The sequence below is a fragment of the Cervus canadensis genome, chromosome 12 (genome assembly GCF_019320065.1).
Source record: "Cervus canadensis isolate Bull #8, Minnesota chromosome 12, ASM1932006v1, whole genome shotgun sequence".
Lineage (NCBI taxonomy): Eukaryota > Metazoa > Chordata > Mammalia > Artiodactyla > Cervidae > Cervus > Cervus canadensis.
Window position 1 is genome coordinate 65,495,606 of NC_057397.1, and position 23,405 is coordinate 65,519,010.

Sequence of the window (23,405 nt, forward strand, 5' to 3'; positions counted from 1 at the left end):
CTTCTGGAGGCCAGAACTCTGAAATCAGTCTCACTAACTGGTCTCACTGATTGGGTCAAAATCAAGACGTTGGTAGGACTGTGCTTCCTCCAAAGGCTCTTGGGAGAATCCTTCCTGCCTCTTCTGGCTGCTGGGAGCCCACGTGTCCCATGGCTCATGGCAGCATCGCTCCAGTCTCTGCTCCCAGCCTCTCACTGCCTTCCTCCAGGGCGTCAGACCGCCCTCTCTTCTCTTTCATAAGGATACAAGTCATGGCATTGAGTACCCACCCCGTGGCCTACAAGGAGATCCAACCAGTCCATCCTAGAGGAATTCAGTCCTGAGTATTTATTGGAAGGACTGATGCTAAAGCTGAAACTCCACTTCTTTCGCCACCTGATGCGAAGAAGTGACTCAGTTGAAAAGACCCTGATGCTGGGAAAGATTGAAGGTGGGAGGAGAAGGGGACAACAGAGGATGAGATGGTTGGATGGAATCACTGACGCAATGGATATGAGTTTGAGCGAGCTCCGGGAGTTGGTGATGGACAGGGAGCCCTGGCATGCTGCAGTCCATGGGGTCGCAGAGAGTAGGACACGACTGAGCGACTGAACTGAAATGAATCCACCCCGAATCCAGGATGACCTCATCTCAAGCTTCTTAGCAATTCCATCTGCCAAAACCCAGTGGTTGGGACCCCCTTACCAGTGGTTGGGACCTGGACCTATTTGGAGGCAGGAGGCAGCATGCCTTCAGCCCACTCCCCCAGACTCGTACTAAATCAGTGTCGGTAATGAAGTACCGCCTCCTGCCTTTGTGCCCCACCTCCCACGGCCTTGCTCACACCTTTCAAAACCTGATGCTGCTGAGCCTCTCCTCTCCCCAGGAACACACGTGCCCATCCAGCAGGGGATGCCGAGAACCAAGAGAGGCAGGGAGACTGCCGCTCCAACAAGGATGGTAGAATGAGTGCCAGGCCCTCTCCAAATGTCCACAGGAGATCACGAAGCCGGGTCTCCCCCAGGGTGTACCAGATGCAGAACCCAGTATATGAGTGTGGGTCAAGGCTGTGGGCAGGTTGCCCTCATGCCCCTGACTCATGCCACCCCCGTGACCATCATGCTCCACCCCATCTAAGCATCTCTGGCTCAAAGGTCACCCACATCCTGAAAGGCAGTTGCGGTGAATATCAGGCCACCGAAGACCTGCTCCAAATTCCCCTCTACCGCCCTGTGCGCAGGCTGACCTTGAGCTGCTCCTTTCACTCCCCTGAACCTCACTGTAAAACCAGGCCGATAACAATACCTGAGTGAGTGAAAGAAAGTCACTCAGTCATGTCTGACTCTTTGCGGCCCCGTGGACTCTACAGTCCGTGGAATTCTCCAGGCCAGAATACTGGAGTGGGTAGCCGTTCCCTTCTCCAGGGGATCTTCCCAACCCAGGGATCAAACCCAGGTCTCCCACATGGCAGGCGGATTCTTTACCAGCTGAGCCACTTAACTCCTTTCTCCAGCCAGACCAGGTGTCATCTCCTCCCTCACAGGCCAGATGGGCTGAATGAGTAAGTGTGAAGGTTCCAGGCCCACAGGAGGGCTTCCATAAACTTTTTAATTTATTTTTTTAAACTGAGTAAAAGTATCTGACAGCACAGCAGGTGCATCATTGCGGGCTCACCAGGTTTGTACACACTCCTGTCTTTAACCAGCACCTGCACGTTGGTAATGCCTAAATCTCTCCTCCCACACATCTGACCCGCTGGCCCGTATCTCAGTGTTTCCGTGGTCAGACTCTGCCTGCCCCACGCCTCAGCTGCTCCTCGTCCTGGGTCTTCAACTGCCATGAGTAGCCACCCAACCTAACACCTAATAGGCATCTCTCCTTTATCCCCATGTCAGCCAGCAAGTGTCATGGGTCCTTCCCCCTTCACATGCCTTGAATCTCTCTCCACCTCTGTGTCTACCATGTCCTCACATAAAGTCACAGCGTTTCTCAACTGAAACAATGAAACTGCTTCCCTTTTTGGTCCCTTCCCTGGGCAGTGTATGTTGACAAGGCTGATTTTTTTTTTTTTCTTTTGGCTGTGGTGCAAAGCATGTGGAATCTGAGCTCACCACCACGAATCAAAGCCATGCCCCCTGCCATGGAAGTAGAGTCCGAACCACTGGACCGCCAGGGAAATGCCAAGGCTGACATTTTTTAAATGTATATCTAATCACGTGCCAGGACTGCACAGGTCTTTTAGGCCAAAGACTACCCTCTCCAGGGTGGCCGCGAGGTCCACCAGGTGACCAACCACCCTCCAGCCGCGCTCCCACGGGCCCCTAAACCAGGGCCCTGTGCAGCTGCTGGAGTTCCCCAACCACGTGGCCCAGCCTCTCTCATTTCTCGGTGCCTTTGCAGTTCCTGCTCGCTTTCCTGGGAACATTCTTTTTTCCCTTCCTCACATTATTAACCCTTCCTCAGCCTTCAAGACTCAGGTCCTTCAGAAAGCTTTCTTCAGTCTTCCCCCTTCCAGCCCCCATAGCATCTTGCCTTATGTCTCTCACAACACCTACACATTGCATCATAAATGCCTATTACTTATCTCTCCACCCCATACCCCACACCCCCCCAACGCCCTGCCCCAGACTGTGAGCTCCTTGAAGTCTGGGTCTGTGTCTCTTCTCTCTGTATTTCCAGCACCTTCCATAGTGCCTGCCAATACTGCCTTAATCAACATGTGTTGAATGGCAAAGACAGAGCAGCTTGATAATAAGAGATGTATCTGGTTGACTCTTTTTTTATTCATGTTTTTTGTTTGTTTATAGCACCCCATATTGGAGGAGATTTCTATGCATGAGAAAATTCCTTTGTTTAGTAAATCACACAAAAATCCAACAGAAATTGTGAAAAGACAAAAAGACAAACAAGGTATGAGCTAAAGCAGTAACATTATTATTATAATATGTATATTCTGAATCCAAAAACCAGTGTGAGGGCTTAATGATAAATCCTAAATAGGGTCTGTGATACACACATAGCATCTCTACAAATGCATCCAAAATTTTAAAGCTTTTCCCCAGCTTTACTGATATATAATTGACATGTAATTGCTTGATTCTTATATAAAATAAAATACCATATTATCCAATGAACAAGATAATAAGCAACAGTCTTAATGTTTTGTTGAAACATACCAAGGTGTTTGTGTGGCCATTTCTTCCAAGGGCTTAACACAAATTCCAACACAGTGAAGGTCTTTTGCTAGGTGACTGGGCTAACAGTCCTCTATAGAACTTGTATTAAATGGTGGCCAGCATTTGACATAAGAATCCCTGTTGAAAGCAGCATGCCCCAGGGGAGCCAAGCTTGTGATAGAATCTAGATCACTATCAGTTCAAGATTAAATTTCCTGAGTAAGCCTGATGATGCGCACATCCTGTGTGGTTGATTAAAGATTTGTTTTTGGATAGCAGATGACAAGGATCACAGTCTATGCGAAGGCTGAGCAGTCTATTAAAGAGATGAAGCCTGCTCCATCTCTATGCAAATGTGGGTCACAGCCTCCTCTACATAAATCCTACACCCCAGGGAGGCTGCATCTTCCCTTTCTCCAGATCCACCAGGCACCTTCCCATACCTCTGCCATTTTCTCCATCTGGCAGGCCCTCCCCCTCTATTCCTACCCAACAATACCCTGTCCGTATGTCCAGGCCCAAGTCATTGAGATAGAGATAACAATCCCCCTGTTATCCCTTTCTTCCACATTGAACTTTAGGCTGGACACTTGGCCACTTGGCTATAGACTACATTTCCCAGCCTCCTTTGTAAGTAGATGTGGCCAATGGCCAAGTTCTGGCCACCAGGACAGGTGAGTCACTCTGGGTCTGTGTCTTAAAGCATCTCTGCGTTCCTCCAACGTCTCTCTGCCCTTGCCACGCGGACGGAAATCGATGCGGCCATGACCAAGCGTCAACCCTGCAGCTAAAGACAGGACATGACAGAGCAGCAAAGAAATGCAATGGGAGAGAGCACAGCGGTCCCTGCGTGACCCTGCAACGAGCCATCCCACCGCCCAGCACCGCCTGCATCCGCACCGCTGCAGGACAGGAAATAAAATTGCATCTGAGGATGGACCTTAGACAGACCACTGTTTGGGGATCTCTGCGCTATAGCTGATTTAGCCGCCGTCTCCTCTGGAAAGGCCTCCCTGAGAGCTCTCTGAAGTCCTGCCATGACTCTGGTGGAAACACCCGTACAGCCTCACCCAAGTGCCATTACAGCCACCTCCGTGCATGTTACGTGTCACTCTTGGACTGGAAGATCCTGGAGGGCAAAGGCTACACCGACTTCATCTTTGATGTCCCCAGAGCAGTCACCACAGCGTCCTTACACGGAAGCTGTGTTTGTTGAAGAAGCAAGTGAATACACAGGGCTGCCCACTCAGAGGCTGATTTTAGAAAAGAAACAAAGATAGCAGCAGCGGAGTTGGCACACAACACACTTCCAGAGAAACCAGAAAGAACGCGGCTGACAAATAAGAGGCCTGCGGTGCCAAGCTGGGAATAGTAATTCTCCAAAAATAAACGCATCGTGGTCACAAAGCCCGAAGAGACCGCACTGCACAAACACAGATGGTACCGCAGCCCTGGGGCAGGCCCTCCCTTCCGCCCTGTGACCGCGCCGCCCCCGGGAGACCGAGGTGGGCCTGGCCCCGTGCGCTCCAGACCTGGGCAGCCACTTCTGCAAACCAGGCCCCTCCCGCTGGGCACTTGATGTGGTACCCAGTGAGAGAGGCGCCAACACTGTCCGCCGGGACCATGGCAGTGTAGGAAGGGGACAGGGTTTCCAGGCCATCAGGAAAACAGTCGTGAGGGTATGAGGTCTGGGGGGCCAGACTGCTGACTGTGAATCCCAAATCAGCCACTTACCCTGTGCAGCCTTGCACAGGGAGCCTAACATCTCTGCACCCCATCCTTCCTCACCTGTGAAACAGAGATGCTAACAGTACCTCCTTCCCGGGTTGCTATAGGATTGAGTGAGCTCACACACGAAGGCACCCAGGACAGGGCCCGCCACACGTGCCGTGGCAGATGCTGTCATGAGCCTCGTCCTTGTCTTTGGTCGTCACCCTCAGAGGGAGCTCACAGCACAGGACCCTTTGTGCCGCAGGTAGAAGCAGCACAGAAGGCCTGGTTTCCAGACTAAACACGCTGAGGCTCAAGGGGATGATGTAACTTGCCAGGGGTCACTAGGAATAGAAGGCAGGACCCCGACTGCCCCTCTGGTCGCCCAACTCTAAATCATGTGCTAACGGGGAACTCTGCAGCCTCCAGGTGGGGACTTCTGCTGCTTCCAGAAGGGTTCCTGGGCCTCAGGAGGGAGCAGCCTCGGGAGCTATGAGCTGACGGGAGACAGTCGCTCCCTCCTTTTTGAGGGGCCTTTCGGGAGTCCGGGTGAGGAGCCGGACCTCTCTGCTTGCGGCCCACTCCCCAGCAGCCTCCTGACCCACCCAGGGGCCGCGGAGAGCCGAGCCTTCTCTGCAGGCTGCCTGGGGGTGGGGAGGCCCCAGAAAGAAGTTTGGGTGTTTGCTGATAAAAATAGATGGAGGTCTGTGAGGGGACCAGAAAGTCTCAGATGACACTGTGAGCGAATCTGTAGAAAGGAAAGGGTGAATGAGGAAGTACAAAATGAGAAAACAGAAAAAAAAAAATGTGCTCGGGCTGTGTAGGAGCACAGGTGCTTCCTGTGAAGTCCTGGCTGAGCCTCTAAGCCGAGGTGACCCAGATAAAGCCAGACTCTGAGTGTGTGTGGGGTAAGGGGGAGCGGACAGGTGGCATCGATGCAGACACAGCAGGCGACAGAGAGAGACAGGAAGGGTCAAGGAGCCGTGCACAGAGACAAGAAAGGATGGGAGGAGAGGGGAGAGGAGACGGGCATCACAGAGAGAGGCTGAGACAGGAGAAGAGAGGGCCTAGAGCCATGCTCGGAGTGCTTCCCTCAGCAGCTGAACAGGACGAGACTTCTCCCTGAGAGGGCGCTCTCTTTCAGGAACATGCTGGAACATTGACCAGTACGCCAGCCCTGCTTCCTGGCTAACCTCCTCCCCGTTGTCTCTTCCTGATTTGCTAAGAGCCGCCCCACTCTTCCCTGAGGTCTGTTTCTCCCCGGAAAGCCGAAGACCTCATCACGGCCCCCCTCTCATCCAACTCCGTGCTCGGGGCAGGGGCAGCCCGGTGGTCCAGCGTGGCCCGGACGGCCTCTGAGAAGAGGTCACGCGTGTTCCCCGCCCCAGTTTGGAGTATCGTCGTGTGACCACCAAGGTCCAGAAACCCGCAGGCCCAGGGTCAAGGCCCGGCAGTGGTGGAGAGGCCCAGCAGCCCCCTCCGTCTCCAGGGACAGCCCTCCCATCCCTCGGACAGAGCAGGCACAAAAGTGACCAGAGACCACAGCTCTGGAGAGCCCCGTCTGTCCCTGTAGAGGCGGCAGGTGCGCTGCATGCCGGCAGTCCCCGCCTGTGGTTGTCCAGCGCCCACACCCCACACCTCGGCTGCCAGCCCCCCAGGCCTCCTGCGGCTTGGCACCTCCACGCTCGACCCCCGTGCACTTCCTTCCAGGTCAGGCAAGACTCCAGGCCACGTTCCTCCCCCGCCCTTGTCTCCACTTCCCGAGAAATCTGAGCCAAACACCTTCCTTGGGAAGCAAACTCCTGTTATCTGCTTTCAGATGCAGATTTCAGGTTCCACGCCCTTCCTGCCCCTGAACCTGACCCCGGAGCAGGGTCAGTAGGACGGGCCTGGGGTTCCCTGCACCCCAGCAGCTCAGCCCGAAACCTGGTCTCAGGGCCATCCACACCAAGTCGTGTTAGATCTGTGGTCCCAGCCGGTCTGCCACATAGCAGGTGCCTAATGAGGATTCCTATAGATGGATGGCTTTCGATCTCTGATTACTGGAACCTCTTTCAGGGACTACCCTGGCAGTCCAGTAGTTAAGCCTTTGCCTTCCAGTGTAGGGGGTACAGGTTCAGTCCTTGGTCGGGGAACGAAGATCCCACATGCCTCACAGCCAAAACACCAAAATATAATACAGAAGCCATATGGTAACAAATTTAATAAATATGTTAAAAACAGTCCACATCAAAAAAACCTTTCAGACTGACGCTGGTGCAGCTCGGCCTCCTCCTCTGTTTCCGCTGCAGGCACAGGGGCCACAGGAACCCCTTTTTGGTCCCCCAGATGGCAGAGGTCAGAGGACTGCAGACCCTGAGGTGTTTCTGAGCCATCCCCCAAAGCAGGTGTATCAGTTTCCTGCGGCTGCCGTATTAAGTCACCGTAAACTGGGTCTCTTCAAACAATAGAAATTTATTCCCTCATGGTTCTGGAAACCAGAATTCTGATCTCAGTATCCCTGGGCTGAAATCAAGGAATGGGGAGTGGTTTTCCCTCCAGGGACTCTAAGGAAGGAAAGAACCCGTTCCTTGCCTCTTCCAGCTTCCAGTAGCAATCACGGGCTTGTGGCTGCGGCAATCCAATCTCTCACCTCCGCAGTCACATCGCCTCCTCTCTCTGTGTGTCAAATCTCCCTCTGCCTCCCTCTTCAAAGGATACATGTGATTGTGTTTGGAGCCCACCTGGATAATCCAAGATAATCTTCCTGTCTTGAGATCCTTAACCACATCTGGGCTAAATTTAACTTAATCGCATCTGGATTATGACAGTGTGTGTCTGGGTATGCTCAGTCATGTCCAACTCTTTGCGACCCCATGGACTGTAGTCCACCAGGCTCCTCTGCCCATCGGATTTTCCTGGCAAGAATACTGGAGTGGGTTGCCATTTCCTTCTCCAGAGGATCTTCCCGACCCAGGGATGGAACCTGCATCTCCTGCATTGGCAGGTGGATTCTTTACCACTGGTGCCACCTGGGAAGTGACATTCACAAGGTGAATATAAGGAAGATGACATTCACAAGTTGTGAGGATGAAGACCTACATATATTGGAGGGGGGGCGGAATTATTTATTTGAACACACCTGGCAATGCAAGAACTCTGGAGGCAGGAAGATCTAAATCTTCCCCATCCCTAAATCCACACCCTCCTCCCACCCCCACTGCAGCCACCTTGGAGAATCAGCCTTACTTGAGTGACTGAAGATGGAGATGGTGACATAGAGGAAGCAGCACGGGGCTGACAGTCATGGCCTGGAGTGTCACTTTGCCCCTTGCTCCGAGCTGTGACTTGAACAAGTTGCTTCATTGATCCAAACATGTGCTGAATGTCTTCTGTGTGCCAGGCACCATGATAGGCCTGAAGTCCCTGCAAAATGGAGGAAATGGTGTGTTTAGTATTATGCTAATGTATGGACAGTGCCTGGAATTCATGGTAAGCACTCAATAAATTCCAGGATGCTCTGTGGTGACCTACATGGGAAGGAAATCCAAAACAAGAGGGGATACGTGTGCATCTATAGCTGATTCACTTTGCCATACAGCAGAAACTAACACAATATTGTAAAGCAACTCTACTCCAACAACAATGAATTTAAAAATAAATAAATTCTAGCTATTACTATTATCCAAAGTAGGCATCCATAGTATCCGTAATAGTATCCATAGTAGGTGTTCAGTAGGTGGGATTATTTTTAACACCCAGCTCAGACAGGCATGGAAAAACCAGGACAAAAGAGAATTGTGGAGGACAACAGGAAAAAAAGAGTTCCTCCATATCTTGTTTGATTTTCACAATCCTTTGTGAGTTGGGTGATCATTTATTTACCGAGGAAAAAGTAAAGCTCAGAAAGTTGAGATCCAATACATATAGTTGATGCTCACCACATATCCATGTATATCCCCCAATTTCCCAACTCCCCTGTAGCTAGACCGGCCATGTGACCACTTCTGTCCAGTGGACTGAGAACAAAAGTGACAAGTGTCACTAGCAGAATAAAGCAGAGAAAGTGCCCCCGAATATCCCCTCCGCCCTCCCTTCCCCTGCCACGATCCCCACAGAGTTCTCAGGCCAAGACAGCATAGCCATAATGTTGAAACAACACAGACCCCCGGGGCACTGCCAGAGAGCAGGCTGATCCGCAGAGCACCTCACACAGCAAGTGAAAGAACAAAAACAAAATACAGAACTTGTGTGTGTTGAGCCACTGAGGCTTGATATTTGTTTGTGATCGCAACATAGCCTGTCCCTGACTTACTCAAAATCCAGGTCTTCTGACGGGGTGTTTCTCCACCATCCTTTCTCAACCAAGCTTCTGAAAGGGGTTGTCTACACTAACAGTCTTTACTTTCACACCTGCCACTTCCCTTTTACCCTCTGGTCAGCCTCTGCCCTGCCAATCTGTCTACTGAATTTGCCCTGTGACCACCAGACTGTCAAAGCCAATAGACAGTATTCTTTTTTTTTTTTTTTTATAACAAATTTCTGAGGAGTATGACTGCTGAAATATTTTCCTCCCTTGGTTACTCTAATAGAAAACCTAATCCAAGCTGCCTAAAACAAATACAGTTCATTACATCACATAGGAAGAGGCTCGGTGGAAGAGTGGATTCCAGAGATGGCTGTGAGAGTAGATCACCAGTGTCACCAAGGATTCCAGTTCTTTCCTTTTCTCCTCTCCACCAGCTTTTGCACATGGACTTGCTCCCAGGGCTGGGTTTCCTTAAGATCACAAGATAGTTGCAAATTATTCCTGGTATCCCATACAGACTGGACAAAATCTAGAGGTCAAACAGAATCTCATCCTTGCCTCTGTCTTTAGAATAGGAAGCCTTTCCCAGAAACCCTTTAGAACTCTTCCTCTCATGTTTCATTGGTCAGGATGGGTCACATGTCCATTCCTAAACCAATCACTGACAAGGGGAATTAGGGTTACCACCACTGGCTTCCACTCTCTAGATCCACTCTCCAGAACAGAAGGGCCCACATACTTATGTCAAGGAGGATAGAGGGACAGACCTTTCTTAGTGTCCTCCTGGATCCTCTTCCTCTGAAGGTATCTTGGGTTTTTACTTCCCTGGGGGTTTTATGCCCAGACTTCTGGTCCTACTCCACAGCCTCTCCCCAACAATCTCATTTATCCCTACTGTTTAAATTTCCATATATACACGTATATATCCAGGAATCTGAAACTAACCTCCTGCTCTGAACCCTCCCTTGAGTTCTGGACTCAAATATAAAAACTGTTTGCTACACAAGGATCCTCAAACTCATTGTGTCTAAAAGAGAACTGATCTAGACCTTCTCACCCCAACTTCCTCAAAGTCGTTCTTCTTGGGTCTAAGGTTCAAGTTGGTGGCATCACCTTCCACTCTCCACTGCTCCTTCTGCCACATTGGATTAGTCCTCAAACCCCAGGGCTCCAGCCTGAAACCACAGATCCATTCCTCCTCCCCATCCTCACAGCTGCTGCCTGGGTTCAGGACTCATGTTTCTTTCCTGATGCATCACAGTAGTCTCCTGGCTGGCCTCATTGCTCCAGCCTGGAGGCCCTCAATCCACTTAGCACTGCCTCCTGAGCAATGGCATTGTGCCCCTTCTAGTCCCCACCCCCAGCTTCTGAACACACCTGCTGGGCCTTCCAAGGGTACATCCTGCCCCTGCTGCTCTTTAGTCTGCATCCCGACACCACCACCCTTCCATGTGATGCCGCCACTCTGGGCCTTTGCACCTTCTGTTCCCACTGCCTAGAACACCCAGCAAACTTCTGTTCTTCCTTCAGTCATCACCTCCTCCAGAAAGCCCTCCCTGATTCATGCCTGATAAAGTTAACCAGTGCCTCCTCTGTGTAACAGCTTCTTTCAATGATCCAATAAGCTTGGGCTGCCAGCTTACTGTGTGCCAGGCACTGGGGTAAAATGACACAGACACAGCCTCCACTCTGTGGGAGGAAGAGGAAAAGGAAACAAAGCTAAGAGATGTCAACAGGAATTAGAAGCATGAATGGGAGGGCCTCAAGGAAGAATTCCACGGGCACCTGAAAGATAAGTAGGAGCTCCCTGGATAAAGGGGAGAATGAGGTTTGGGCAGAGGGATTAGCATGTGGCAAGGCCTAGCAGTGGTAAGGAACATCTCAAGTCTAAACCTTCTACCAGCTTCTCTTGCTGGATCTCCCACACCAGGCTCACCTGAGGGTCTTCCCTGCCAGGAAGAGTCCCTAGAGGGCAGGCTCCAAGACTGATTCACCCCCTCCTCTCTCTGCTGTGGGACGGGGGCACCCAGGAGGAGCTCAGGGTGTTTGGGAGAATGGAGAGACAAGGATGAATTGACACAAGTGTCACATGTACACTGGCTGCCTTTCTGTGCAGACAAAGCTTATTCCCAGGGAAGAGGCTGGGAGTGGAAGCCCTCTTTGTACCCACCCTCATGTCCACACTCACACTTGCCAGGAGACATCTGGCCCCAGGGGCAGCAGGAGAGATGCTGCCCCATTGCCCCTCAGTAACAGTGCTGTTTGTGTCCCCTCAAAATTCACACATGAACACCTGATCCCCAATGCAATATCCGCAAGGCAGTGCCTCTGGAGATGGGCCTTTGAGAGGTGACTAGGTTTAGATGAGGTCGTGAGGGTGAAGCCCTCATGAGTGGGATTAGTTTCGTGCCCTTATAGAAAGAGACACAAGAGAGGATCTCTCTCCACCATGTGAAGACACAGCAAGGAGACAGTCTGCAAAACAGCATCAACTGAAAGAAAAAAAAAAAAAACATAAAAGCTGTGAGTTAGGTGTTTTCAGGGATCTTACCGCGCACTATGGGCTTCCCTGGTGGGTGCAATGTGGGAGACCTGGGTTTGATCTCTGGGTTGGGAAGATGCCATGGAGAAGTGCATGGCAGCCCATTCTGATATTCTTGCCTGGGTAATCCCCACGGACAGAGGAGCCTGGCAGGCGACACTCCATGCAGTCGCAAAAAGTGGGACATGACTGAGCGACTGAGCCCACACAAACTGAGCACTCTAGCCCAGGAATCAGCCTCTCGGGTAGCTATGAGGAACCACTCCCAAGAGGCTGAGGAGGAGCCAGTATAGAAATGAATGTTGTGGCTAGGAAAGACAGGCAGTCAAGCATACATCTTGGTAAAAGATGACTGCTAATCACAAAGAACACATATCTGAAGTTAATGATTTTAGTGCTTTTCTAGTATGGAAAAACTCCAGAATCCAGGGCCATTGAAATTCTTGGAAATGCACCTTATCTATCTAGGGGCCTGTTGATTCAAAGCACAGAGCATCTCACCCTGTTTTTTTCCATCCTGAGTTCCCCTCCAGGCGCACTGTCCTAAGTGACGGCAGTGGGCTATAATTTAACCCTTTGCATAATGGAATGATGAGCAATGCTGTTCTTTTTGTTTCCACCAGGAAGAGAGCCCTCACCAGAACCTGACCATGCAGGCAACCTGGACTAGGGAGAAATGCATTTCTATTATTTAAACCACCAGTTCTGTGTGTTTTATTAGAGCAACCACCTCCTGGCATAGCCGTTGAGGCTCTTCTCCTCAACAAAAGGAGTTGAGATTTCCATCCCCAGCGAGGACAGGGCAGAAGGGGAGGATGCAGATAGGCTTCCAGCCTCACCCCCTCCCTCAGCTCCACTGTGACCTCCATACTTGAGTGCACCCTGGGACTCTGGTCCCCACTCACTGAAATGTATGGCCTAAGCCGGTCCTTCGCTGGTCCTGGAGTAAATAAAACACAGTGGACACCGTTCAGACAGATATAGAGCCATGCATTATCTGCTCTTTTAGGAGGGCTACAGATACAGACAGAATAAACCTGGGCTTCCAGACCCAGACTGGGTCCTCGAGTCAATTCTAATCTCGCAGATGCCTAGGGGGCAGCGCTGGAAAGATCCTTGGTTTTCAGCTTCTTTCACCCAGTCCCATTTTAGAACAGCGGAGGGAGGCCCAGGGATGCTGTCCTGTCTATGAAAACTCAGCGATCCAGGGCAAAAGGCCACCGAGGGCCACCTGCTTCTCCACTCAAGACTTGGCCAGGCACCCTACACCGGCTCTCAGTGTCTTCTGGGGATGAGTCAGGCGAAAGGGAGCCACGCACAAACGGAGGGAGACTTTGCTGGGGATCTTCAGAGGCAACTCTCCCGGAGAGGGCGGCCAATCCAGGAGGACACCCGCTTGCTGGGAGGAAGAGGTGCCTTGCGCCCACCCCACCCCTCACCCAGCTCCTCCCTGGTGGGTGTTAGGACAGAGCTGGGCGGAGCGATCCTGGAATCACACTCTGCTGGAGTCTCACTTTTCTCTGGGGACTCAGCACGGGAAGCCCAGCCACAGCAACAGTAAGACCAGTGAACATTTACAGAAAATCCACAGAATAGAGAATAAAAGACTTCACTGACACAGGTCCCTAAGCCACAGGTTAAAACACTATTCAGAAGCATTGAGGGGCAGGGCTGCCGGGAGCCAACACACGAGACCCTACCCATAACAAGGCCGTAAGGGAGAAAACCTGATGGGCAAGGCGGATCAGGTTTTCAGGGGTTTTCGAAAAGGCCAGCTCACCAGATCCCACCCATGACAAGGTCACGAGGAGAAAGCCTGACAGGCAAGGCAGATCAGGTTTTCAGGGATTTCGAAAAGCTGCCCCCAGCGCTCACCTTAAAGATGATATCTGTCTTTCTGATGCCTGCCTCAATGGACTACTCCCTAATTTCTGTGACACAGGCAGAAGGCCTTCCCCGATCTCTTCCCAAATAAGAATCAGTTTAGAACTTTAATCAATAAGTTTCCCAGGTGGTGGTATTTTATGAGATTATTCAGGGTGAAAGGAGTGTTTTAAACTCCTTTGCTGGTAGTTTGTTAGCCAAATGCATTTATGCCCTTGGTACTAATATGCATGATTGCTTATAATATCCTAATCATAAAATAGCATAAAGAACCTGATTATATAAAAGCCCTAATAGACATAGAGCCTTTTTAAGGGGTAAAGGAGTCCTATTAGAAAACATAAGAAAAATTATTCTATAGGTAGCTATTGGGTTGAGATTTGCTTGCTGTGTTTTGCTTGCTGTGTTTTTGCTTTTAATGTGCTAAGGTTGTGTTATAGAAACCATTATTAATATAGTTAAAGATCTAGAGAAATAAGGACTTAGCCCTAGTGTGGTAAAAATGAGATGGTTGTTAATTGTCAGCCAGGAGTGCTAGGCAGAAGCTGCCTCACCAAAGTCGCAGAGTCAGTATGGGGTAAACTTCTTAGACAAATGCAACTGACAACTTTTGCAGAAGGATTAATTTTTGTATTAACAAGAATATAATTCTACTCTGTACTATTTCCCTATGAGACTGTTACCTTTCAATTAAGGTCACCATAAAAACGGAAAATAGGTTTACATTCACCTGACCTGCATAAAATGTCCATAGCCCCAAGGCCAGAAGATCATGTGCTAAGAATTACTATAGAATTAGAAAGCAAAAAACATCCTGCTTTTCCTAAAAAACAAAATGATGTAATACTAATCCTGTGTAATCATGAGTAAGCATCTTGTACCTTGAAAACGTTCTGTAAAAGGGTATAAAACCAGTTGTCAAAAAGTAAAACACAGACTTGGCCCTATCAAGGCTGGTCTCACGTGTCTTCTCTCTCTCTCTCGCCGACGCCGTTCATCCTGAGGGTACCCCCTGGATCCTGCCGAGGCTGGACCCCGGCACAGGGCATTGAGTAGGAAGGCAACTGGAAGGCGAGTGAGCATGGATAAACCCACTAAATCCAGCCAACCAGCCCCTGTCTATTTTCTTCAGCTCAGTTCAGTCACTCAATCATGTCCAACTCTTCACGACCCCATGGATTGCAGCACACCAGGCCTCCCTGTCCATCACCAACTTCTGGAGTTTGCTCAAACTCATGTCCATCAAGTCAGTCATGCCATCAAACCATCTCGTCCTCTGTTGTCCCCTTCTCCTCCTGCCTTCAATCTTTCCCAGCATCAGGGTCTTTTCCAGTGAGTCAGCTCTTCACATCAGGTGGCCAAAGTATTAGAGCTTCACCTTCAGCATTAGTCCTTCCAATGAATATTCAGGACTGATTTATTTTAGGATGGACTGGTTGGATCTCCTTGCAGTCCAAGGAACTCTCTAGAGTCTTCTCCAATACCACAGTTCAAAAGCATCAATTCTTCAGCCCTATTTTCTTCCAGCCTTTCTTTTTCACCATCTGTTTGGGGACAGAGGGTAGCAGCAGAACCTGCAGGTCCTGGGGGTCAGAAAAAGCAAAACCTGCCACAAGCTTGAGCCTGACAGCTTGGTGCAGTTCCGCCGTATCTGACCTTTCTTTATCTGGCATCTGACCTTTCCAAATTATCACTAAGCCCTTGTCTGCTGCTTCCACCCACCCCTCACTTACCAGGCTGTGGGCGTGCAAGGGAAGGATGACTTATCTTCTCAATCAGAAAGAGATGGAGCTCCCCACAGAGACACCCCAGGAAGCCCTAGGACCAGGGTCCTCCTGGGAAGGGATGCCTTTCCTGAACCTGTCACTGCCACCCGAGATTCAGGTCGAGAACCTGCTCTGGGGTTGGCGAGTGTGGGTCTGCTGAAAGCACAGACTCTGAGGGTGACAGGCGGTGGTTACACCTGGTTCTCACCTGTTTGTAGTAATATAGTCCCCAAATGTGGGCATGAGGGCTCCCCCATGAGCCAGAGATCTCTGTGACACTTTCCCTGAATTCACAGTGTTCAGGGACAGAAGCATCCTTCCCCTCTTCCCAACCACACTGCTCAGTGAGGGCTGGCCCAGCTTTGGGTGGGTTTCTATCCCCTTTGTGAGCATGGTAGGCTGAACCATGGCCCCAGAAGATTTCCACTTCCTACACCTAGAACTTGTGAGTGTTACCTTATACAGAGAAAAAGGGAGGCAGGAGAATTTTGTAGGTGTCATTAAGGGTCTTGATATGGGGAGATTACTCTGGATGTCCTGATGGGCCCCACATGCAATCACATGAGTACTTATAAGAGGGAGATCTGATGCACACAGAAAAGAAGGCGATGTGACCACAGGGGCAGACCCTGGAGTGATGTGGCCACAACCCAGGAAGGCTGCAGAGGCCAGAAGAAACAGGAATAGATTCTCCCCTAGAACCCACCGAGCGTCTTATCTCTGCTGACACCTTGATTTTGTTACCAAGTCCAAGCTCTCTCTGCTCACCGCAGGACAGGCCAATGAATCCAAGAGACAGGTGTTGAGGCCAGGAAAACACTTCATTCGGAAAGCCAGCTGACCAACAAGGTGGCAGGCTATTGCCTCGAAGTAACCATCTTGTTGGGGTCTGGATGCCAGGTTCTTTTATAGAGCCAAAGAGACAGGAGCATGAGGAACTCAAGTCAAAAGGCAGACTAGAGAGGGAGAGGCAGTGAGGAAGTAAAGAGGGTCTTCAGTCTTGCAAAGCATCTTCAGGAAGAGCCAGCCTTTGGAAAGGGGTGTGTTACTCTCTTCTTTTTTTGTAGCCATTCATAGGTGGGCTCGTATTTTCCTTGACTCCAAGATCACTGCAGATGGTGACTACCAGCCATGAAATTAAAAGATGCTTTGCTCCTTGGGAGAAAAACTATGACCAACCTAGACAGCATATTAAAAAGCAGAAAAAAAAAATAAAATAAAAATAAAAAAAATAAAAAGCAGAGACATTACTTTGCCAACAAAGGTCTGTCGAGTCAAGGTTATGGTTTTTCCAGTAGTCATGTATAGATGTGAGAGTTGGATCATAAAGAAAGCTGAGCGCCCAAGAATTGATGCTTTTGAACTGTGTGATGTTGGAGAAGACTTTTGAGAGTCCTTTGGACTGCAAGGAGATCCAATCAGTCAATCCTAAAGAAAATCAGTCCTGAATATTCATTGGAAGGACTGATGCTGAAGCTGAAGCTCCAATACTTTGCATCACCTGATGCAAAGAGCTGACTCATGGAAAAGACCCTGATGCTGGGAAAGACTGAAGGCAGGAGGAGAAGGGGACGACAGAGGATGAGATCGTTGGATGGCATCAATGACTCAATGGACATGAGTTTGAGTAAACTCTGGGAATTGGTGATGGACAGGGAGGCCTGGCGTGCTGCAGTCCATGGGGTAGCAAACAGTCGGACACGACTGAGCCACTGAACAATAGGTGGACAGGGATAGATTATCTCTCTATGAGGTGAATAAAAGCTCTAATTTACAGTCAAGCAGAGGGGCAGTGTCCTCTGAGCCAAGCTATTAAGTATGATTATAATAACAAAAGCAATGAAAAGCAAGTCAAAGGAACAGTTACAACGTGGAGTCAGAATTGTCTTCCTCCCTGCAACGAATTCAGCCCAGTGATATTGACTGTGCCCTTAACGGCCACCAGAACTGTAAGAGAACAAATTTCTGTTGTTTCTGTTGTTTTAAGCCACCTAGTGTCTGGCAACTTTTACAGGAGCCACAGGAAATAAATACAGTGAGTGATCTCATAGAATTCACTCCTCTTATTCATTCAACAAGCATCTGCCATGTGCCCACGCTACACCAGGCACTGCTGTTGGTGCTGAGATGCACGGGCCACGTGCCTTGCCCCACGGAGGTGTAGCCAGCTGTGTGATGAGGGCCCAAGGGTGTGGAGATGACTATCTGAAAGGGCTTGTTCCAAATAATTATGGACGGCATCACAGAGGAGGAAAAGGAGAGAATGGTCATTTGAATGGATCCTTTGTAAAGGCAGCTTTTAAAAAACCACACAGACCGCCATAAAATAGTTGCACCTACTGCACAAATTATATGCAAGTAGACTTAGCACAGATGTGCTCTTCAGGGAAACAAAGCTCTCTGGATCGGAGCCACGCCCCAGAAGGCCTTCTGTGCCCGCCTGCAGGCCAGCGCTGGTCAGCCCCTGCACTTCTGCCCTGCAGGGATCACAGGTTCCAGCAGAGGAGGCGGGGCCTCAGCCCTCACAGGCCTGTAGAAATGACCTAACCCAGCAACAGGGTCCTAAAGAGTGGCTTTTCAATGTTAACGTAGAGACTGATGACATGTAATTTACACCAAACCTGAGGATAAGGTCATGACCCTGGGCTCACTTTAGATGAGTCAAAACACATTGGGCCCAGAAGACTCCAGGCTTTCCCACATGTAAGCTGGTCACATCCGCAGCTGGTGACCTCATGTAACCACCTGGCCGGTGAACCCCATCTCCAAAGCTGGCTAAGCTTCTAGCACCACCCAGGCGTGACCGGATAACCTGATTCTGCAAAATACCTGCTGATCATCTTGGCCACAGGATCCACTCTGTCTGAACAGCCCGGAAGAAGGCATGGGGGCAGTCCAGGGCAGGGAGGAGGCCAGGACGGTCTGCAGTCTGCCCCATCACCAGGGCCCCCCACTTCTGGGGTTTAACAGTAATCCTTCTTTCCACCTCTTTTGAGAATTAACACATACAACGTTTGCAAATACACTTTGGAAAGTGGTAGGTGTGGAGCCAAGGCCAAGTGATGTTTTTAATCATTGTCATTATTCAGTTGCCTCTGGAAACAGTGAACTCTACATCGTCTTTTTTGGGTGCAAAAAAAAAATCTTCCTCTAAACCAGGTTTCAGTAGCTACAACTCTGTGTGTTGGCTGATTCCCACCCCACCCCCACACTCATTTGCCTCCAAGGTGGCTTGCTCCAAGGCTGTTTCTCCGCAAAGGCAGGTCTAACTTGTGTCCTCAGCTCCTGTAAGGTATAGCTAAAATTCTTAAACTATCCTGACTGATAAGCAATTCCCTGGGGCCTTGGACCACACTGGATAGTCTAATACCATGATTTATGGTGGGGAATTGGGCCACATGGAGACGCTCAACCTCCAGAGGGCTGGAGATGAAAGGTCAGCCAAGCAGGTGGTACTCTGGCTACCTGACTGAGCCTAAACGAAAATTCTAGAGAACAAGGCTCAGGTGGGCTTCCCTGATTGGCAATATCCCAGGAACATTGTCACACATCATTGCCAGGAGAAGTCGGTGCTGTCCAGGACTCCATGGGGAGAGGACAGCTGGGAGTTCCCCTCTGGGAAATTTCTGCCACAGGTGTTTTTTTCCTTGGCTGAGTCATGGTAATAAACTGTAGCTATAACAGCTCCATTAAATTCTGTAAGTTCTTCTAGTAATTTATCAAAATTGAAGGTGGTCTCAGCAACAGTGATGGACCACAGAGATTATCACACAAAGTGAAGTAAGTCAGACAGAGAAAGGCAAATATCATATGATGTCACTTACATGTGGAATCTAAATTATACAAATTAACTTGTTTACAAGACAGAAATAAACTCGTGCGTGAGTGCCCACTCAGCTCAGTTGTCTGACTCTTTGCAACCCCATGAACCGTAGCCTTCCAGGCTTCTATGTCCATGGGATTATCCTGGCAAGAATACTGGAGTGGGTTGACATTTCCTCCTCCAAGGGATCTTCCTAACCTGGGGATCAAACACACATCTCCTGCATGGCAGCTGCCTCTTATATTAGTAGCTGGATTCTTTACCACCGAGCCACCTGGAAAGCCCAGACTTAGAAAACAAATATGTGGTTACCAAACGGAAAGTGGGGGAAGAGATAAATTTGGAATTTAGGATTAATAGATACACACTATATATAAAATAAATGACAAGGGCCTATTGTATAGTGCAGAGAACTATATTTAATATTTAGCATAATGGAAATGGATAGGAAAATGAATACATATATATGTATAACTGAATCACTTTGCTATACACCTGAGCATTATAAATTAACTATACTTCAATTGAAAAACAAAAACAAAAAGCTGCGGGTGGTCTTGGGGACCCCACCACTTGCCGTCAGCATCAGAAGTGAGAATGGTCTTGGGGACTGCCTCTGCACTCTGTAAATTCTTAACATTTTCATACCCTGGACGCCTTCAGCAGTCAGTCTGGTGAAGCCTGTTGACTTTATCCAGGATAATGTTCTTAACAGCATAAAATAAAATCTAAAGTAGTTTTTTTTTTTTTTTTTTTTTTTTTTTTAAATTTATTTATTATTATCTTTGGCTGTGCTGGGTCTCCTCTGGGAGGTAGATGTGGTTGCAGTGTGTGGTTTTCTCATTGCAGTGGCTTCTCCCGTTGTGGAGCACAGACTCTAGGCGTGTGGGCTTCAGTAGTTGTGGCACGCAAGCTCTGTTACTCCACCACATGTGGACTCTTCCCGGACCAGGGATCGAACCAGTGTCCCCTGCATTGGCAGACAGATTCTTATCCACTGAGCCACCAGGGAAGTCCCTAAAGTAGTTTTTTTAAAAACCCACTTACACTGAAATGTAAGTATCAAAATATGTGCTTCTTTATTAACACATTAAATAACAAGTTCTAACAGCAGATTTACTACCTAGTTTCATAGTATCAGGCATAGCCGATATTTTATGTGGACTGCTATTGGTGTCAAAATCACAGGTGCTGTTACTACTAATGTATGCTATTGCCTAGATTCATCATTGAAGGAGATTCTCATTCCAGTTAGAGGTTAGTAAGAATAAACGGTCTAATTTTTTTCCTATCCAACGTCACAAACCCCATGAATTCGACCCACAGACCATCAAGGGCCCTAGATTGAGAGGCCCAGTCCAAGGTCCTTAGATTAAGAGGCCCAGTCAAGGGCTTGGGTTATAATATCACCCTTCACAGCTGTGTAAGGGCTGCTGCTCTCAACATTATTGTTAACTATAATAGCTAATACTCAGTGCTTGCCCTGTGCTAGGCATAAGCAAGGTGAAAGTGTCACACAAATCTGAACTATTATTTTTATATTATATCAATGAATTTAATGGTTGATTTAGAAAGAAATGGCAACCCACCCTAGTATTCTTGCCTGGAGAATCCCATGGACGGAGGAGCCTGGTAGCCTACAGTCCACGGGGTCGCAGAGTTGGACACGACATAGCGACTTCTCTTTCACTTTAAGAAAACAATAGGTACTGCTTCTGGTGAGTTCCACATGGCCAGGCTCATGCCATGTGCTTCCAGGGGACCCTTCACTTAGGCCTCCCTACATCCTGATGAGGTGAGTCTGCTCTTCCTCCCGTTTACGGACAAGGTGAGTGCGTCTCAGTTTAATCACCTTACTCAAATCATGGTGCCAGTAATTAGTAGAACAAGGAGTGCACACCCAGATCTCTTCGACTTAAGACAAAGCTCCCCCAGATCGGCAGAATGGCACTCTGCCAACAGAGGGGGCTGCGAGGTGCCACCAGGCGACGTGCCCACAGCGTCCACTTGTGCTCGGGCAGAAAGACGGACCACTGAGGGGAAATAGAGACAACTCAGCCCCAAGTCCTGCAGGGATTAACAAGCCAGTGATTGCCGAAGCTGTGAGGCCGTTCCTGTGATAATCATTAGCGTTTAGATTCCAGAACCAGGGGCATCACTGAAGACAGCTGCCTGGCGAAGGGCCTCCCTGGTTTCCCCGAAAATGCCCTTGCTCTGCACCCGGAGAAACTTGCAGGTGCCCCGCGGAGCAGCGGCACCCTCTGTACCGGGCCCTGCGGAGCCCGCTTTCTCCCAAGGGAAAAAAATCTCAGCGCTCCTATGTGACGGGAACTCCGCGTCTACAGAGCAGCTTCCGGCCGGAAAGCCCAGGGCAGAGTCCGGCAAGGGCTACCGAGCCCCGGAGCGCTGCCTCCTGCTCGGCGGGACTCAGAGGGGAGACGGAGACCTTCTCGGGCACCAGCGAGTCCGCAGTGTCGGTAGCGGCGGCCTTTCTTATCACCCGGAGGGAGCCGGGCCGGGCGCTGCGGGCAGTCAGGTGGGAGAGTCTGGGCAGACTGGAGGGCGGGCCATGGTGGGCTCAGCTCACCCAAACCACGTTAGCATCACCTGTCACTTGACGTAACTAGCCACCCTTCCTACTTCTACCCGTGGGAAAGGCAAATTTTCAGAAACCTCATGTCAGCCTCTCCCAGCACTTTCATTTTGTGTGGCACACGTCACAGTATGTAATAACCTCGCATAGGTAGCATTTCTTTTACTCTTGTTTGAGGTCTGAGAGCCGTAAAGGGCAGATCATACAGCCATTTGGTAAATGAGGCAAGAAATGAGCGTGTGAAAAGCCACCACCACACAGAAAATAAAATGGCAAAGATAAACCCAGATCTGAGTGGGAAGACCCAACTCTTTCCACTATATCACACTGACTCCCGCTGAGCTGTTACCACACCTGCAGCCCTTCATCCTGACGAGGTTCCTGGGGTACCTTGAAGCAAAGGCAGCATTAGACAAGGATCTCTGGGTGCTCACAGCCTCCCCCAGCCTGCTGCTCCTGCACTTGGCAAGCCCTCCCCCAGGCCCCATCTCCCACCCCCTCCTCCCTGGCAAGCACTGATGGAGCCAATAGGTTAGGCCATTAGACACTCGCCAACATGCGGTCAGCCTTCACCGACCACGGGTAGGGCAGGGAGCAGCTGAAATGAGAGGGTTAGACAATCCTGTCTACACAGGGATCATAAATGTATAATCCTCGGCACTTACCTCCAGCTTTTTTATAGAGAGAGCATTTCACAAACAGGTTAGGCTGAGGGTGAGTCAGACAGAAGCCATCCCATCTGCTTAGGTCAAGAAAACTCAGGTGGAGAGAATGTTCTAAGCCGCTCCCTGCAGACAACGCAGTCATCACGTGGAATTCTGGTGAGAGCCCTGCTTGGGGGGATTTTCACAGGGCCTGTCCGGAAAACGGCAGGCACATACCTTTCAGTCTCACCGTATTTTCCTTTTTGGTGGTGGAGTTTGGGCCTGCTTCACCAAAGCCACTCAGGCCCAGTCCTGAGAGATGGCCAGGCCACGAAAGGTCGTTCAGTTCCCACACGGTCCTCCTAATTCCTGAGGTCCCCTCTGGAATTTCTGCCCTTTTCCTCACCCTCTCCCCTCACTGTGGTGCCGGGGCATCCTTCCTGGCCCAGAAACAAAGCAGTCTAGTAAAATTATAGCAGGCTAAGATGCGGGTGTCACATTTCCCAAGAGAGATGATAGCGGCTGAGCAGAGGACAGCGTGATGGTTGGGTACAGACTGGGCGGCTGGTTTACTGCCCGGACTGATTGTGTAATTGGACGGCACCTTTCCTTTTTTCTCCCCCTTGCCTTTCAAACCTTTTGGCTCTTGGTTCTCTCTTCCCGTCCCAAAATGCTCTGGTCACTTTCAGATATTAACCAATGATTCTGATTTTCAGACATTAAATATTCCAGGCCAATCTAAGAGAAAACCTTCATCTCAGCCAGCTCTAGACTCATCCCCTCTTCTTCTTTGGCCCCACAGCTGACACAGACACCCACCCTGGGGAGGGTCAGTGGCTCTTCCGCCTGACTTTCTACTCCTTCCATATTCACTACCTGCTTTGCATCTGCAGGTCTGGAGCCCTAAAGAGAGATGAGAAGCAGAGAGGGCAAGTGTCCATCTAGCTAATGGATTTTCTACTCCTCTCTGGCCAGAATTAGCAAATAAAAAAACAAGACG

The 23,405-nt window shown here is 49.7% G+C and overlaps 1 long non-coding RNA gene across 1 annotated transcript in view; it reads right to left on the reverse strand.

Annotated features, from left to right (window-relative positions):
• LOC122451063 overlaps positions 1-23,405 on the reverse strand; it is a 79,734-nt gene that overhangs the window by 26,650 nt on the left and 29,679 nt on the right. The window contains exon 2 of the long non-coding RNA XR_006272297.1: positions 8,094-8,270. This is a non-coding gene — a long non-coding RNA (uncharacterized LOC122451063). The remainder of the gene's footprint in view (positions 1-8,093; positions 8,271-23,405) is intronic.